The sequence below is a fragment of the Ambystoma mexicanum genome, chromosome 7q (assembly GCF_040938575.1).
Source record: "Ambystoma mexicanum isolate Mex_15411 chromosome 7q, UKY_AmexF1_1, whole genome shotgun sequence".
Lineage (NCBI taxonomy): Eukaryota > Metazoa > Chordata > Amphibia > Caudata > Ambystomatidae > Ambystoma > Ambystoma mexicanum.
This window is the reverse complement of record NC_090941.1, coordinates 469,950,833-469,967,915: the sequence shown is the minus strand read 5'-3', so window position 1 is coordinate 469,967,915 and position 17,083 is coordinate 469,950,833. Positions and strand designations below refer to the sequence as shown.

Below are 17,083 nucleotides of genomic sequence, written 5' to 3'. Positions count from 1 at the left end.
TGACTGTAATTTGATCCTTATGTACACCAGAAAACGAATTAGTTTCATGTTAGACTTAAATGCGGGAAAAAAATTCCCCCTGCATTCACTGACAATGGCTAAATAAAAAGCTACAGTGCACCTTTGAAGGGCTCCAAAGCTCATCTTTTTTGTATATGTATGACAGTTAGCTAGCTTTTGCCATACTAAGCATGCTGAATAACTTAGCCTTGACCAAAATGTTTAGGTCAAGAGACTAAAAGTAAGTGGCAGGGCGCCATCCCTTTCGTTTCAAGTATCATTAGCTCTTAAGTCCTTCCACTTGTTCATGAGCTGACCCTCCAGTTACATAGATAAAGTATTATTTAAGCAGATGAAATGCAAAGGGAAACATTAATAAAAATCTATATAAACTAAAACTGTGAAGAAGTGCTCAGTTGCTTAAATTGTCCACATCCCAGTTTCACCATTTAACCAAAGTGTGTGATCCTGGGCAGACCATGTAATCACTGTGTCTTATCTGCAGCTCTGTAAGTGATTCACTTCAAAGCTTTAATATATCATGCTGTTATTATTTTTGTAAAAGACTGACTTGCTCCATATATAACAATGCAATTTAGGTATTTTGCACCAGAAAATGATTTGCCACTTGGCTTACTTATGACAACGTATTCTAAAGTCAGTTGCATGGCGCCTCCAAGTATCAAAGACTGTTGATGCTCCTTGCGATTTGCTTTCTGTGAAGTAATTTCTGTTGGTGCAATCCATATGCAAATGAGTTGATGTGTATGTATTTTGCCCCACAGCGCCTGGACAGAGCTCTAATAGATGAGTTCCCTGCATCTGTAATGATTCTGCCCTTTTCCATTTTTGTTGTGTTAAAATGCGAGATGCCACTAGTAATGTTACCAAAAAAATAGATTGGGGCAGGGGTGGGCGGTTTGTGGGCGCGAATGAGACAACCTGGAATTGCGTGCACTGCATTTGAGGGGAAAGTAGCAGGCGTTTCACGTGGCTGTCCCCCTCACCACATCTTGCAATGCTGAATACTCCACTTACAGGATAATATAGGGAGGCTTTTCATAAGATGTAACTGTCTTTTTTTTTTTTAACCTTTATTTTATTTTGCTTGACACTGCATAGAGGGGTGCGTAGGGGGTACATACATCAACTTTTACAAAGATCATACAAAAAACCATGTACTTGCAGTAATATACATCTTCATGACAAAATCATATCGCTAAGATGTAACTGTCTTGTTATTATCACAAAGCGCAGCTCGACATTTCATGAACTGTAACGAGTCGTTAATGGCTTCAGTCGAAGCCTCGTATTTTAATGACAAGTTAAAGTTTATGCAATGCCGAGCTTCGTTCCGTTGTGGGTATAGATTAATGACTGTTTATTATTCTGAGAGAAAGCTTTACATCAGCAGCTTCCTCAGGGGCAGCCTCGCGTTTTAATGCAAAGCTTTCTCTCAGAATGAACAGTGTTTTTATCTATTACAGCAACGTGCTGCGCGGTGCTCTGCTGCTTATGTCTGTGACAGCTCGGAAGAAGGGCCACTGCTCAGGCGTAATACAGCCAATCAGCGATCAGCCAAAGGCAGCCGAAGACCAGGGGATACCGGATCGGTATGGGATACCAAATATTACAGAACAGCGACCTTCTCATATGACGGCACTGTTAAGTGGGAAAACATTCACGTCCCAGAGAAACCCTCCCTCCGTATTTCCTGAACATACGATTTTGTTTGATAGATAGTCATGCTTAATTCAACTGGACACTGTGTTCAATATATCCCGATGGGTCACGACATTCTTTTGAAGAGAAGGAACACTTCCCTTAAAAACGGAAAAGGAAAAACACACCCGTCCAACGAGAGCAGCCTTGCTGAATAGTATTGGATCATTTGATGCCTATATCTTGCCCCGTGCCGCGGAATGCCCGAATGGGGCACCCATGGAGCTGGAGGACACAGGTTCTAAGTGGAGGGGAGCAAAGCAAGTGTCATGTAGGGTGTAGGAGGAGAAAAGGGGCGACTGACAGGCGCCCCCTCCTCCCCACATACTCACTTTCATTCCAGGGAAGCTACATTGTCTGCTAGGGCTCAACAAAACCTATATTTGGGGGCAGGCGGGGGTGGGGGGTAGTGATGGGAGGGGCCACTTCAGATACTGGATGGGATAAACTTGTAGGCTCTGCCCCCTCTGTTCTACAGTAGGGGTTGTAGCCGAATATGGCATGTGTCATGTGCCAGTGACACGTGCCATTGCATGTCACTACTACAAGTGACACGTGCCACTGGCAAGTGACACGTGCTACTGGCAGGTGCCACATGCCAGGCCCCACAAATATCAGATGTACCTCATATTTGTTTGTTTTTCAAATTATAATCCTCTTTTTTAAAAATAAAAACGTGAACCTCCAATTTAAAAAAAAATAAATGAGAAGCTCCTTGTTGAATTCGATCAGAAGACCTCGTGGTGTTGAAACTAGCTCTTTCTCCTCTAGACTATCACGCTTGTGGCAGGAGTTTATTTCCTCTAACTTAAAGTAAGTAACAGGTGTCACATGCCGGGCAAAACAAATATATGTCCCGCGTGTCGCTTCCACAGCAAAACAAATAGATGTCCCGATGTCGCTTCGTTTTTAAAATGTAATCCTCTGTTTTCAAAATAAAAATGGGAAGCTCCAATTAATTATAATCCTATTTTAAAAATAAAAATGGAAAGCTCTTAAGTTCCGATGTCGAAGCTAGCTCCTTAACCACCAGACCAACACATCCCATGGAAATCAGTTGCTCAGACGCTAGTGTGAACTTTCATGTGTTTTAGTGATGGTCCCTTTTCTAGTTTGAGTTGGATTCGTAAACTGCACATGCAATTATGAGTCCTTCAAATTCTTCCTCTAACGTGAACGGTCACATGGTTCAGTGATGGTCCCTTTTCTATTTTGAGATACATCTTTAAACAAACTGCACGTGCTATTCTGAAAGTTTGCAGGATCGAAACAATTTAATGTAAGTATTTGCATCTTGTGCTTTTCTTGAATAGTACTAAACTTAAAAAACAGTTCAATCCTAAATCTGTTATTGTTTAATGCTTTAAATGTCAATTGTATTGTGTACATTTTTTCAAAAACAGTATGGTAGCAATATTAAAGTGTGTGTTGTTGTACATTAATTCATGCATTTCACACTTGACTGTACGAACTATGATAAATACAAAACAACCATATCCTACTGATAATATTTATAACTTTTATTTCTGAGTATATGCATGATCATGAAAACATCATTTACAAATGTTGCTAAATATTCAGATTTAGTTTAAACAGCCCTTAGATATAACACATTCAAGCTTGCCCCATGAAAGTTTTCAGAGCCTCTCGAAAGGTTATATAATGTGATGTAATTTGTCATTTGTATAGCCCTGCCTTTTCGCAAATGGTGAACGCCCCTGATGGAGCAGAGTCCAAGGTATGAGACATTTGTTCTGATGATTTTAGAATGGTTTTGTGTATTATGGTCAATACAAAGTAGGATAGGGGTAGTCAAGTCCCTACTACCTACCAATATCAAGGTGGCATGTGGATGGGTGCAGTACGATCATCGGTATAGTATGCAGGCGCGGCAGATTCATTATGTGTCCATCTAGACTGAATTTTTGTCGTAAGTGAAAGCTGTATTTTTATGGCAGATATGCTGTGTGTTGTATCTTAAGAGTGTTGTGTGTTGGCAGATGTGTGTGAGTTGGTGGCGTTGCCATCGGTTATTATCCATGAGCATGGAATGTGATACCTACCCTTGTGTTTCGGCTGTTTTCCTGGTTTCGCAAATGTTGCGTGCATTCTGTCCTGTTTTCTGCTGGACTTTATTTTCTCTGTCGCCTGTTGCAATTTATTTGCAGGTTCATTGCTGCCCTGGCTTACCTCAGAGGTGGTTGAATAACTGTTGTGGAGGGCCCCACCAATAAAGTACGCCACACCAAGAAGAAACTTCGAGGAGGTTTAGTTCAAGAGACAGGGTAAGACAAACCCCAGCCTGGAAGCCAGACACAAACTCCCTGCAGAGCTTCAACCTCCAACCCCCCACCATTCCACATTCCGAATCACAACAAGTATACATGGAGACCGTAGTTAGGCACCAAGTATTCTAAGAACAAACAGGCCCCTAAGATGAGGCTTACAATAGAAATCAATGTAAAAGAACTATATACGGCATGTTTACATGGAGAGATCCACATAGGTTGGATCCTCTCCTAACACTAACCCAATGTGAATCATGGACTTGTTGCCTGATTGCAAGTTTTTTTTGGGTTGGTAATTGATGAGGTTCTTTTGGAGGTATTCTGGGCCTGTCTTGTGGAGGGCATGGTGGGTGATGCTCATTGTTTTAAAGTGGCTTGTCACCCTATAGAAAGCCAGGGAGGGCACGGTCGGTGGGCCTCATGTGCTCTCTTTGGCCAAGGTCCAGTAGGAGCGTAGCTGCAGTGTTTTGGGGGATGACCAAGGGGTGGTTTGGGGGAAGAGAGCTATCTTCTCGCAAATTATGATATCTGTTTTTCCTGCCTTGAGTAGGAGGTGTTTGCTGGATGGCTGTAGATGAGTAGAAACTGTGTGTAAGATATGGGTTGATGGGAAATGTCACAAGGAAGGATTTGCAGTCTGTGTTCCAGGCTTGTTTTGTGGAGTGTGAAATGAAGAGGTTTGGTTTCTGGAGGATGCAATCCAGCCTGCTCTGCTAGTTCTGTTATGGCTGCTGTGTGTAGCCTGGGGGAATGCTTCGTGTGCGATGGATGAGAAGACATCAGAGAACCAGGTTTCTGTGATGAAAGTGAAGTCTGGACTTTCCGAGGGAATTAAGTTGTATATGATGTGTTTCTTTTTGCCAGCAGATTTTGTGTTAATGAGTATGCATGAAAGTAAGCAGGGGACAAGTGGTGTTTGCCCCGGAGATGTGGGCCAAATAGGGCTTGTGGGGGTGGGTGTGGAGGGCAGGGAAGGGAATACCCTGGTTGTGCCCCAGTAGAGGTGGGTGGGTGCAGAGCAAATAAAGGAGCAGGGTATGAAATTTGTGGAGGGTGGATCCATCCTTCTGAAAACAGTGTATCACTTATGTTACAGTTTTCTTTGGAGTGTAAAGGTCGGAAATAGGTTTTGGGCACAGGACATTTAACTATTTGCTTTTGATTGACATTCTAACATCATCCTTATTGTTATTTGATACAGGGAAACAAACCCCTCTTAATTTTAGGGACAGATAGGGTTTTTTGTAATTCTTTTGGTAAATATGAGTTTAGGCCAACAAACATGCCACCTTTTTGTCCCGCTTCTACTTCTACTACCTAACAGTTCTTAAATATTTTTGCACTTTTGGTCAGTTAGGATTTCTATCGCACAGAGGAACAGACATCATCAATCAGTATAATGATCTTATTAGCACTTTTCAGGTGACTACACCAAGTAATTATTTCCAAGACCTACAGTAATCAATTGAGTGAGTGTTTTTTGAAGTCTTCCTAAATATATTAATTCCCACCCAGTGCCTAATTACTCTGTTACCTTTATGTTATTATTTAATGAATATTTCTTTATACGTCTTCCCTAAAATTAAGTGTGCAGTGAAGCAATGATTGATTGCAATTGTTTCCCCAAATGTTGATATATTCATACATACTTTAACCAAAACATGTGAGGGGTGGGGCATTATGAAATGATGTTAACCACTGACATTGCTCTGTGCAACTTTCCACACTATATATTAAGCATGTGTTCACTGTTGCAAAAAGGAACCAGCTATATTTACATTTGCTTTGGTCCTACCATTAATGTAAGCGGTGCAGCCTGAATTGCAGACCACCCCTCTGCACAGAAATGTAATCAATCCCACACATGTTTCAGCCCAGATGTGGGTCCAGAACATGTTGTGCCTAGAGACCCATGTAATACCTTGCTGATGACGCAGAATGAGTCTGAAATATGTCTGTGGTTGCTTGTTGTCAATGGATTTTAAAAATGTGTCCTGGATAGACTTCCCCTTTTTTGTGGAAAAATATTTTATTTGTACATGTTTTTCTCCCCTTCTGTAAAGGCTTGGCAAACCGAAGAATGATTGCCTAGAGTGTTTCCTCGAGCAATGCCAGAGGTTACGATTAATTCAAAAACTTTTAGCAATCACTCATTTGATCTATTTATACATTAAATCCCATAATGTGCTTGAAAAGCAATGAAAAGAAAACAGTCTTTTAGTTCGTAAATATAATACACCGCTGTACTAGATGTCCCATGTTGCATTCTGTATGATTTGAAACATGATCACATTTTAACAAACTGTTTTCTAGGGCTACACATATATTGTGCAGTGGCTGAAGTATTCTTAGTAATATTTACTCATAATTATAACTAGCATTTGTCCACAATGCTAAATGGCTAGGAACGTAGGCAAGTACCAATACGGTACCCTTTTTTGGGCACATAGTACTACAATTATTTAATTACAAAAACAGGTTTTATGGCACAATCCATTTGGTATTTAAGATTCAAACCTTTTTCTGGGATCTGTGCAGATACAAAGTAGTGCTGCTAGCACGTGACAAAGGAACACCACCAAAAGGAAAAAGGTACTCTCCCTCTTTCTTAGAAAATGCTAATCCCCTCCAAGCAGGTGTTGTGGATGTTACACATGCCTTGCTCCGTTTTTCCTAAATCATCTATTTGTTATACAGAACATATGTGACTAGATTATTTCTGTAGTGCATCTGAAAGAATGGATAGCTTTAAATAACTCATTCCAAATGTGTTGTTAAGATTATAGAGGAAGAGTCACATCGTTTTTCAAGGCTAAGCTTTGAATTTGACACCACGCTTAATTATTTGTCCAAAACAAATTATTAAAGAACGGTTCTCATAGAAGGATAGATGCCACTAAATATCTCATGCTATATTTACTACTTTTGTCTTTCTTTGCATGCCAAAGGCCTAAAACATCATCAATGCCTCCATCAGTCTTCAGAAGGCGGATTGTAGTTAATAAGGCAAGGGTTCTAGTGTGTTCCTTTTAGGCCTTATAGAGGTGCTCTTGCAAAGTTAAAACGAAATGCTGCATTGGCAATGCACATGAATTATAGGTTTAATTTTATTTAGATTTGTATTCATGGTGTTTTCTTTTTGTTATTTAATTATATTTTAAATATTGCATGTCATTCACAGATCAACAGATAAAAAAAGAAACATGAAGTTTGGATTTTCAGACCAACATGATTTCATCTTCATCTGCAGCAAAAGCGACATCTGCACATTTTGCAAGAAGAAAGTACAATGTACTGAGCAACATCTAATTACTCAACATTGGAAATTAGCAGTGCTCTTTACCAATGGTTCAGAAGGTATAGTATTGCAACAGATTACATTTTCATAACATTTATTGTGGGTCTGTTTTGACATCACACATTATTCACTCTCTGTAATATTTTTTAAAATAAAACAGATCCATCTTTATCCCTCCTCTGATCCGTCTCATTTTCCACCCCCCTGGAGACTAAGGTCTGTAGATTCCACACTTGGTCGCAGTGCGCCATTCCTGAGGCAACCCTTACCATTGTTATCCCATTAGTAACAAAACTCTATAAATAGCATAACACATCAAGGTGTTTTCTTCATTATTGTTGTTTGTGTATTTTTATATCACAATATGCTCTTCTCTATGTCATGAAGTCCAATGGTAAGTCTAGGAGGGTATTGTGAGGTAGCCACAGGTGCCAAGTGACCACTCCTGCTATGGATGCTTAGTATGTAAGAGGTGTGTAGTGTATCTAATGCCCTATCCCACCACTATCCTGCACCCTTAATAGATTCTCCCAATATTGGTATGACAGCAACTTTCTCAGCACTTTTGTCATACAACTGTCCAAAATAGTCATACCATACATGCATAATGGGCCACCCATCTCCCAAAGAGAGTGTTTTAGGACAATCATACCTCTATGCCTGATAGTACTAAACAATGTTTTGCTTTCCGGGTTTTCCCCAAAGCCCTTTTTTTTCTCCAAAACACCTGCTTTATCATTGTCTCTGGTGGATGTCTGTCTGTTCAATTTGTTCATGTCTTCCATAACCTTTTAGGCTCTCACAGATGTGCATACATCTGTTTGGCTCTCTCAGCGGCATTACCTCTTCGGGAGAATCTTCTCTACTTTTTCAACCCTGCTCGTCAGCTGATGCGCCTTTCATGCGCCGATAGGGGAACCAATCACTGCTGCGGTCTGGACTCCGTTTTTGTAACGGGCCCCAGGGCCACCACGACTTCTGTGTGGATGCTGCACCGAGCGGGCCTTTGCTTTAGCATCTCCGTCTCACTCTCTCTACTTTGGCCTAATTTCCATTCAGGACGCCAGTCTTCTAGTATCTTGCTAGTGATCATCTCACGTCCCGCGCTAACGCCGGGTCCGCGTCTAGTTTGGCTCTGCCCCTCCATGACATCCTCTCATCGTAGGATTACCTCTGCATAGGATTCTCTCTCTCTCTCTCTCTTTTGAGTTATGTACTGTGAAGAACTCATGGTGACAACAATTAAGACAGAACACAAGTGATCACAGTTCAAGGGTGTTTATTGAACAATGAAAGTGGTGTGATGGTTGGAAAAACACCTAATCTAAACATAAATCTAAGATGGGGACAAGTGTCGACCATCAAATGACAAATAAGGCAGTCCTAGTGGTGTTGTGTCAAATCAAAGTGGCCTATACTAAGAAACCTATTGCCAAACCTCACAACTAATACCAAAAGGGTGTGTGAGATAGTTCTCATCAAAAGAAACAAGTGTTCTCAAAATGATACATCAGTATGCGGTGGCTTGGGTCTCCCTTTCCCATGTTTTAGACAGGGAATAAGATGGCAGCTTGCAGTACAGTACATTCTCGGGATTCTCTGTCATGAGATGAAAGTTCCAATGGCTGTTCTCAGGACTGTCAATTTCCAAGTATCGTTTCCTCTGAAAGTCTAATGCCTTCAGGGTTTGATGTATTCAAACAACAAAAACAAAACTTCCTTTAACAAATAAAAGTTTGTTTAACAAATAAAAGTGTGTTCTCAATATACACTGGGTGATGGGCTCACCCCTGGGTCCCCCTCTTGTGGGCTGGCCCTTCTCAATTGTAATCCGAGATTCAGATAGGGTGGCAACTTCACCCCTTTGTCTGCCTCTTCTGGGCTGACCCATTCACAATTGTATTTCTTTGTATCTCTTATTCTTTTCTCATTAAACTTTGGATGATAGCTTCACTCCTTGGATCTCCCTCGTTCGGGCTCGGGCATCTCTCAACTTCCATTGCTGACTTTAGCTTCACCCCGGATCTCTCTCGTCCAGGCTCGGACTCTTCTTAGTTTCTTAATCTTTGTCAAACAGTTCAGTGGACCTCATTTTTTTTGGGTTCACTTTAACACTCTGTTTCTCGGGACTTTTAGACTTTGTCCCCCTCCTCTGGCATCCCCCCTCCGTGTTCATTATTGCCTTTTCAAAACTTTCTACTGGTTTGAAATGTTTGCAGGATTCACGTTCCTTTCCTTCATTCACAATTCGGGACTCACTTCCCTTACTTTTAGCCAACTTACGAATCAAAGTCTTTCAATTATACGGGCCTTTTGCTCAACCCTCACGTATGACCACTTTCTTTTTGTGGCCTTCCTATGGCCTTCTGGTTTCTGTAGCTCTATTCTAGCGGGGAGTAAACAGCACTTCTCGAGTTAGCACCCACATGGTGCTGGTTTCCCTCTTCAGCTGGTCTCCACTTAACCACCTTTTACAGTTCAATCACAATTCAATTTAATATGCTTAAACTTGCCACTTGTCGCTTTTCACTCAACACAGCCAGGTGCTTATCGATTCTCCCCTCGACTCACCAGCTGTGTTGCACCGCTTGGTTTCGGCTTTCATTGAGTCAAGGACGGTACCACAGGCGCGGGAGCTTCCCTTGCTCCTGGTTATCGCCATAAGTTTGCCCTGTGTACCGTTCACATTTTTTTCAGGACAAGTCAGTGAAGGTTCTGTGGGTCTGGAACGAAAAGTGCAAGTTTACCTTCTGCCTCGCCACCCTCTCGCTTTCTGCCACCTTTCTCCTTGGTTTGAACATCCGCGTGTTAGCCGTCTCGTCGTGATGTCTGCTAGGCTTGTCTTTCTCGCCTTGCTTGTACTGCACTCTTCTGCTCCACCTTTCATCCCTGTTGGTAAAAGGAAGGGCCATCAGGTGTGTGTGGTTCAAGTTAATCTCCTGACTTTGCCTGACCCTCTGGTTGGGACCTGCCAGGTACACAGGTTTAACATTACAAGTCTGTTGTATGTCACACTGGGATGAAAGGTTCAGAGTGAAAAAGGAGGGTGGCATAGTACCTGCGTGTCCTACGGGGTATGATAGGGAAGGTTTGCAAATTGGACAAAAATGACCCGGATATAGAACAGCACATAGGAAAATGTGGGAATGATAGTACTCTGTTCCAGGAGATTGGGATTTTCCGGAAACAATAATCAGAAGGACGGGATTGGCTGGGCTGGGGAAATGAACAAAGGGGATTGTGGGAATCGTAGTGTTTTGTCAATGCAGTTTACTGGGGTTTCGGGAAATAATAATTAGAGAATTGTGAAGGAAAATGATGGGGAGCATTTGAATAGGGAACAGGAAAGCAAGGATTCCTAGAAATATTGTTTCTGAATACAACAGGGTTTGTAATATATTCAACAGAGGTGGAGGGGATGATGGATTCTCGAAAGGGAATTTTATCGGGTGGAAGGTAGGTCAATTTACTACAGCCCATAAAAGCCTCGGGGACCTTGTGGTCCTCGTCCCTTTCTCCGGTATAATACTGCATCTCACCTGGGGCATTTCTCAGAGTATAACCCTGGGATCCCCTACCCAGATGACCCTCCCCCACTGGTCGACCCCCAGGAACTTATCCAGCAGCGATGGCCGTGTCCTGGCCACCTGAATAAGGGATTCCCGGGGTCTAACTGGGAGAATACCCAGGGTTTCTCACAGTATGTCATGACAATCAAAAGGGGATTGTTGCTGCTCTTTAACTGTTTAGTGCAGCATTACCTGAAGCCAAAGCAATTGAAGAAAGGTAACTATTTGTAGAGTCCAAAACAGAAGTAACAACAGTCTTCCCGATTCACATGTAGGCACACATTGTACTCTGTGCAGGGAATTGCTTACATGAATGTGTGTGCTTGTCCCCAAAAGGGGAGTCACTCTCAGTGTGGTCGCAATTTCCCTGCCTCCTAAAGTGGGTCTGGCTTAGTCTGCTTACATCACTAGCTTTAAAGGTGGTGGCTCCCCTCTGCAGAAAATGGACGAATAGTCCACATTCATCACAGCAGGTGCTCTCTTTGCTTTTGTCGTGTGTGTGTGTGTATTTACATGTTGTACATGCTGTGTACAGTTACAATGGTACACATCTGTTGTATGCCTACCTGATTGATCCTGTTTCCATAGTCATTGATGAATGACTCCTTTCTGTATGTACTCACATGTTGTGCCTGCATTGAGTAGACACTTTTGGCTGCATGCCATACATGCTTTCTTTTTTGTCATGGGCTTGTCAAATGCATTTGTCGCACAAGTATCACAACCCCTCTGTAAGCCAGTCAACCGCTCCATTTCAATAATTGGCTGCACCTTTTCCTCCTCTGCTGTCCAGATGGTGGCTGTTTCCCATTTGTCAGAGTTCAGTGCCTCTTGGTCCTTTTAAATCTGCTAGCCCCTTTTACGCTTCATATTTGTCCACTGCTTGTGTAGGTGTATCCTGTCTCGTGTCATGGTGCTACCGCTTTAACAGCTGCGCTATATTGATCATACACAACCGCATCCAGTATTGTGTATTAAAAGACTAAATCCCCCTTCCATTTTTTCGAGAGTTACAGAAGGACTGTGGCACCAATGAGTATCATCAACAAGTACTGAAACCATTATACCTATTCCTCTTTTTTCCAAATCACATCATTGAAAAGCAATTTTTCATTTTAATCAACAATGTCTCGCTGTGTTTATGTTGTTTTCGTAATGCACATGTATTATTTTAAATTCTACAGATGGATACATAATTCCTTGCAATTGTCCACAATTACAACTACAGACAAAAAATCGAAACCATTGGCACTGTCCTATTTGCTTTATCCTAATAACCCGCTCATTCAACTTTAGAAACCACTTGCGAACAAAACATGGTAAGTTTTTTTTAATATATACTAAGCAGAATTGATTAAATAAAAAATACTGCTTCATTTATTACATTACATTCTATCAAATAGATTCAACAAATGTAATCAGCTGTTAATGTTCAAGTGTAAAACTCACTTTATTACATGTTTTTTACTGCTAACAATATCAATATGTTATCTCAAATTGTAATAAGTTCCATAATATACTGCATCTGCATTTGGCAAAGTCATTGATGACAAGTGAGAAAGCAGTTTTTGCATCCGCAAATATATGTCCCTTTCTTGAAAGGAGCAAAATGCACCTCGCTCAATTTGCTACTGATTCACCGAAAGGTTCTATTTATTTTATTTTATTTTATTTTATTGTTTTAAAGCGCTGACCTACCCTGAGTGCAGGGCAGAGCTGTACAGAGTGTGGGTAGCCGGCATTTCGGCTGCCACTTTGTAATAGTAGCTCTTAAGTCTGAGGTCTGTGCGTCGGTATATGCATCCATTGGGATTAGTCCTTGTTCAGGTGTCGTTGAAAGAGCCATTTTTTGATAGATTTTCGAAATTGTAGAATTGTGTAGTCATTCAGAGCTGACACCTGGATCAAGTTACAGAGTGTGGGTGCATGACAAGGGAAGGATTGTTTGCTGGTCATCTGTGAACAAGTTGTGATTCAACCTGGTTGGTTGATTTTCTGCATGAGAAGGGTGTGCAACCATATATGTGGTGCTTAGCCTCGAGTTATGCTGGTGTGCTACTCATGACTGCTTTGTACATGATATATGTAGTCTTCAAAAGTATGCTGGCTTGTAGTGTAAGCCAATGTAGTTCGCATAGGATGGGGGTAATTCGGTCAAATTTCCATGCTCCTGCAATGCAATCCATCATGTTTTATAATTCCAAAATAGAGGCTAAAAGAATGCAGAAAAAATTAGCATTCCCCACTTTGCATGTGTAAAATGTGAGCATCCGTTTGTGTTTGGCAAAGGTGAAAACATATTCACCCAAACAATGCCAAACCTGTTCACTTAGCTAATACAAGTCAAACTTTTAACAGATGCAATCGTGCTTCATCAATATTTCTTTGTTTAAAATCTTTTTTCCTTAAATGGGTTATGTTTTACACCACTTTCAGGGACTAATAGGCTATTAGAATTCTTGAATTATTTTATTACATACTGGTTTCCATTTTTATATAAGCGTTTTTTAAATCAGGGCATGAAAGCAGGGCATCAAAGCAATTCTTAATGTTTTTATGCTTTAATTTACTGGCCTGGCCCCAGTATGGACAAAAAGCATTGAACACAATTAATATCACCTCTGTGCTTTCTCTCATCTCGCGAAAGTACACTTTGTTTTCCTGCATAACACAATTTCATGCATGTGCTTAACCAATGGATTTCTATGGCATCCTTTTCCATTTAGCACCTGCTCATAGCAAGTAGATTCCATAAGAATACATTGTAAATGGTGCCTGCAAAGTGTAATTGCAGGCAGCATTTACATGTCGTTCAAAACTGAGCACATTACATGGTCACATGCTTTAATTATTACCTTTGGACTGTGCCTTGAAAAAGTAAAAGTTTGCATGCAGGGTACCCAACACTATTTAAGTGCTACTCTTGCCATCCCATCCAGTACAATTACCATTTAATTTAAAATCACCACCACTGTGTTTTCATTACTCAGAAATGTGCCTGTGAATTGACTTAATTTTTATTTAATCAGAGGTTTGTGGATATAACTTGTGACACACCCACATTTTTTGTTTGCCTATATGACTCCTGGTGAATAGCAATGCACCTTCAAATTGTTCTTTGCAGCAGACGAATTGTGACCGAATGGTAGTTTTCGGATACATGCTATACATTGTTTGTTCACGCCACATATTTAAATGTAACACAAATTCATATCATAATTAAGGATTGCAAATCGTATGTCAGTGGTTTTGTTTCTCCCCAGCAATCAGAAACTTTACAATTGACTCAATTAAATATTGCTTAAAATGTGACTATTACATTTCATCATCCACTTGCCCAACCCTTTTTCTTGTCATTGCTTTTCATTATTTATTTGGCTATTCAAATCATATTGCTTTTGCAAAGTTTAGCAACCACCTTTGCATAAACTAGATGTAAACCCATCACATTTAAGTTTGAAGCCTGTCACAGATGGCTTTAAGAACTGTGAAGGTGGTGACTCCATCGGATGAGAGACCGTATTCTCCACTTCCCACTGAAGAAGATCTTATAATACCCAAGTTTGTGATGGTTTGTTGCCACTCCACAAATCCTCCTTATTGTAGAATCCAGAAACCCCATTCCTTTAAGTCACTCTAGACCGGTGGTCTTCAAACTCTTTGTGCCAAGGCCCCCCCAAGCAAACAATACATTGTTCGAGACCCCCCTGCCCCGCCCATCTGTGTTGGTGTTAATTTTTTTATAGAGATAGCTGCGAAATGTGTGATGTCCATACACGAGCACACTGGATTGTTTTGTATATGAGACTCTGACGAGCATGCCAATCAAAGATGTTGCCTCACATTGTAAATCCACTAAGCCAGTGGTCTTCAAACATTTTTGACCTGCTCCCCCCGACCCACTGAGCAGCCAGGCCTTTGCCACTCATCCCTTAAAAACAAAGCAGGAGGGGTGTTACTGCAGAGCCGGCAGTTCCAGTACGCTCAGGTGCCCCTGTGTGGTTGCCGAAAAAGCTGTCTCAACACCAGCAACATGAAAAAAGAGCAAATTATGAGCACCAACACGTCAGGTGTGTTTCCTGAAGCTGCAGTACAGCTGACATTACATACCCACCCAAAATCAGGAAACTATGTCTCCCAAGTTCCCTATATCAAACCAGCACACATTGCTTCTCTTAACAAACAGAGAGAAGGGAAGGCAGTGTTACAGTATTTTATGCACAAGCAGCTCCACACAAGGCAATCCCAAGTCTTCCACCAGGGCTGTAAGACATTCCCATAGACAGAGCTTGTCAGGCAATCCTCATCCCATCTACCACACATCAATCCCATAACATCAAAAAGTGCCTATCCAAGGTCTATTAAAAATACACATGTTCAGTCTGTAGCTTTTGGATGCCAGGTGTAGATATCATTCAGTGTCACAAAATTGTAGGAAATAATGATTTCAAAACGTTTTCTTAATATTATCTGAATGTAAAAATATGTAACACTTTGTTTTACAGGTTACACATTGAGAGAAAATCATTCCAAACAAGGCAAGGTTTAATTTAAATTAGCATCTTACATTTCATTGTTTTACTGTAATGCTTAAAACTGTCTAAAAATGGTTACTTTTGACCTAATGAACATTTCTACAATATAAGAATGTCAAACCTCGTACTTAAATCGGCTACCATATGTACATTTACCCATTATGCTGTTATGTTTAAGTTTATGTTTTTTCATCATTTATAAATATGCCTTAGTATCTTGTGGAATTAACTTAGCCTAATTCATCAGCAATAACAGGCTTCCAATAACCATTATTCCTATTTTAATTCCAGTGGATCACATACACTCGTCACATGAATCAGGGAAACAGGAAGATACCCCTATTGAAACAAATCGGCGGGAACAATCTTCGAAAACAATACAGTGTGAGCATTGTGATACTCAATTTTCCATGCAGTCTTCACTGAGACGACACCAGCAGCAAACCCATGGTATTACCTCAGATCCTGTTCACTGTGTGGATTACAAAAATGGAATATATTTTTTGCCGCGTGCTAAAAGTGGACAAAGAGCACCAATACACATACAAAAAACATCTGGCAAACAGCTTCTGGCTTGTGAAATTTCTGAATGTAGGGAATTTATGGCAATGGCTTGCCGCAGTGGACATCCAGCATTAGAGTGCAAACATTTGGAAATGGCAAAAAACGCAGACCCATTTCAGTTCCCTAATGAACTGCAGGTAAACTCATTAAAAGAAATGAAGAACAAAAACCTTATTTCCTCAACAAGAGAAAAAGAATGCCAGGAAATAGTTTCAGCTGCGAGTGATGCAGGGGTTTGTGTTGTGTACCCAGTTTTTTATAAAGATCAAGGGTTTTCAGCTCGATTTGTATATTTCTCTGTGTACACTGGCAAGCAAGACTACTGGTGCATTTTCAAAAGAACCCGTGTCACATTTGATACGAAAACCGGAAATTGGCACTGTCAGTGTAAAGGCAGCCGTAAGGTTCCTACCTGCGTTCACAGATACCTTTCAATGTGGTGGCTTTTCCAGGAACATCCAAAGTTACTGGAAGGTAAAGACCATGAAAATATCAACAACAATATTCCTGGTATTGACAGTGATGATGATCCCTCAGATGATAAAGATGATCTAAATACTGTCGATTCATTGTTGGAAGGCAGTGAATACCCACCAAACAGTATGCACGTAAAGAAAATGGTTGAATATTTACATATAAAAAAAAGAATTCCAGAAGAACTCCCTCAGAATTTGACTTTGGAAGACAAAAAACCACCATTAAAGTTTGTTCCACTGGAAACACATTGTCCATACTGTCCAGGACCGACAGCGCCTTAACTTCTTCAGCCAAAACTCATTACAAAAAATGCAACTGTGTATGCAATGTTTAAGATCCATAAAGGTAATTTCAAAATAATCATATTTAAAATATTATCTCCTCTCTGTATGAATGTATATCTATGTATGTATGTATGTGACACATTGGCATAGTATGGGTACATGGTTGTAATTACCTGCTCCATGTCTAGCTTCAGAAACTTATTTCAGAAATGATTTGACCAGCCACTTATCATGTTTCCTAAACTGCAAAACCGATGATGCCTTCCCGATCATAGATGGGCGGCTGTCCCAAACACTGAGCTAATAATAGCCAAAAAAGTATTCTTTCTTCTCCCATTTAATTTGT

The 17,083-nt window shown here is 40.7% G+C and overlaps 1 long non-coding RNA gene across 1 annotated transcript; it reads left to right on the top strand.

Annotated features, from left to right (window-relative positions):
- The first annotated feature begins 3,379 nt into the window (after positions 1-3,379).
- LOC138528856 (uncharacterized) lies at positions 3,380-15,415 on the top strand. Its single transcript, XR_011284269.1, has 5 exons — positions 3,380-3,460; positions 3,891-4,007; positions 7,192-7,367; positions 12,062-12,196; positions 15,383-15,415. It is a non-coding gene; the product is annotated as an uncharacterized lncRNA (long non-coding RNA).
- Positions 15,416-17,083: the final 1,668 nt, after the last annotated feature.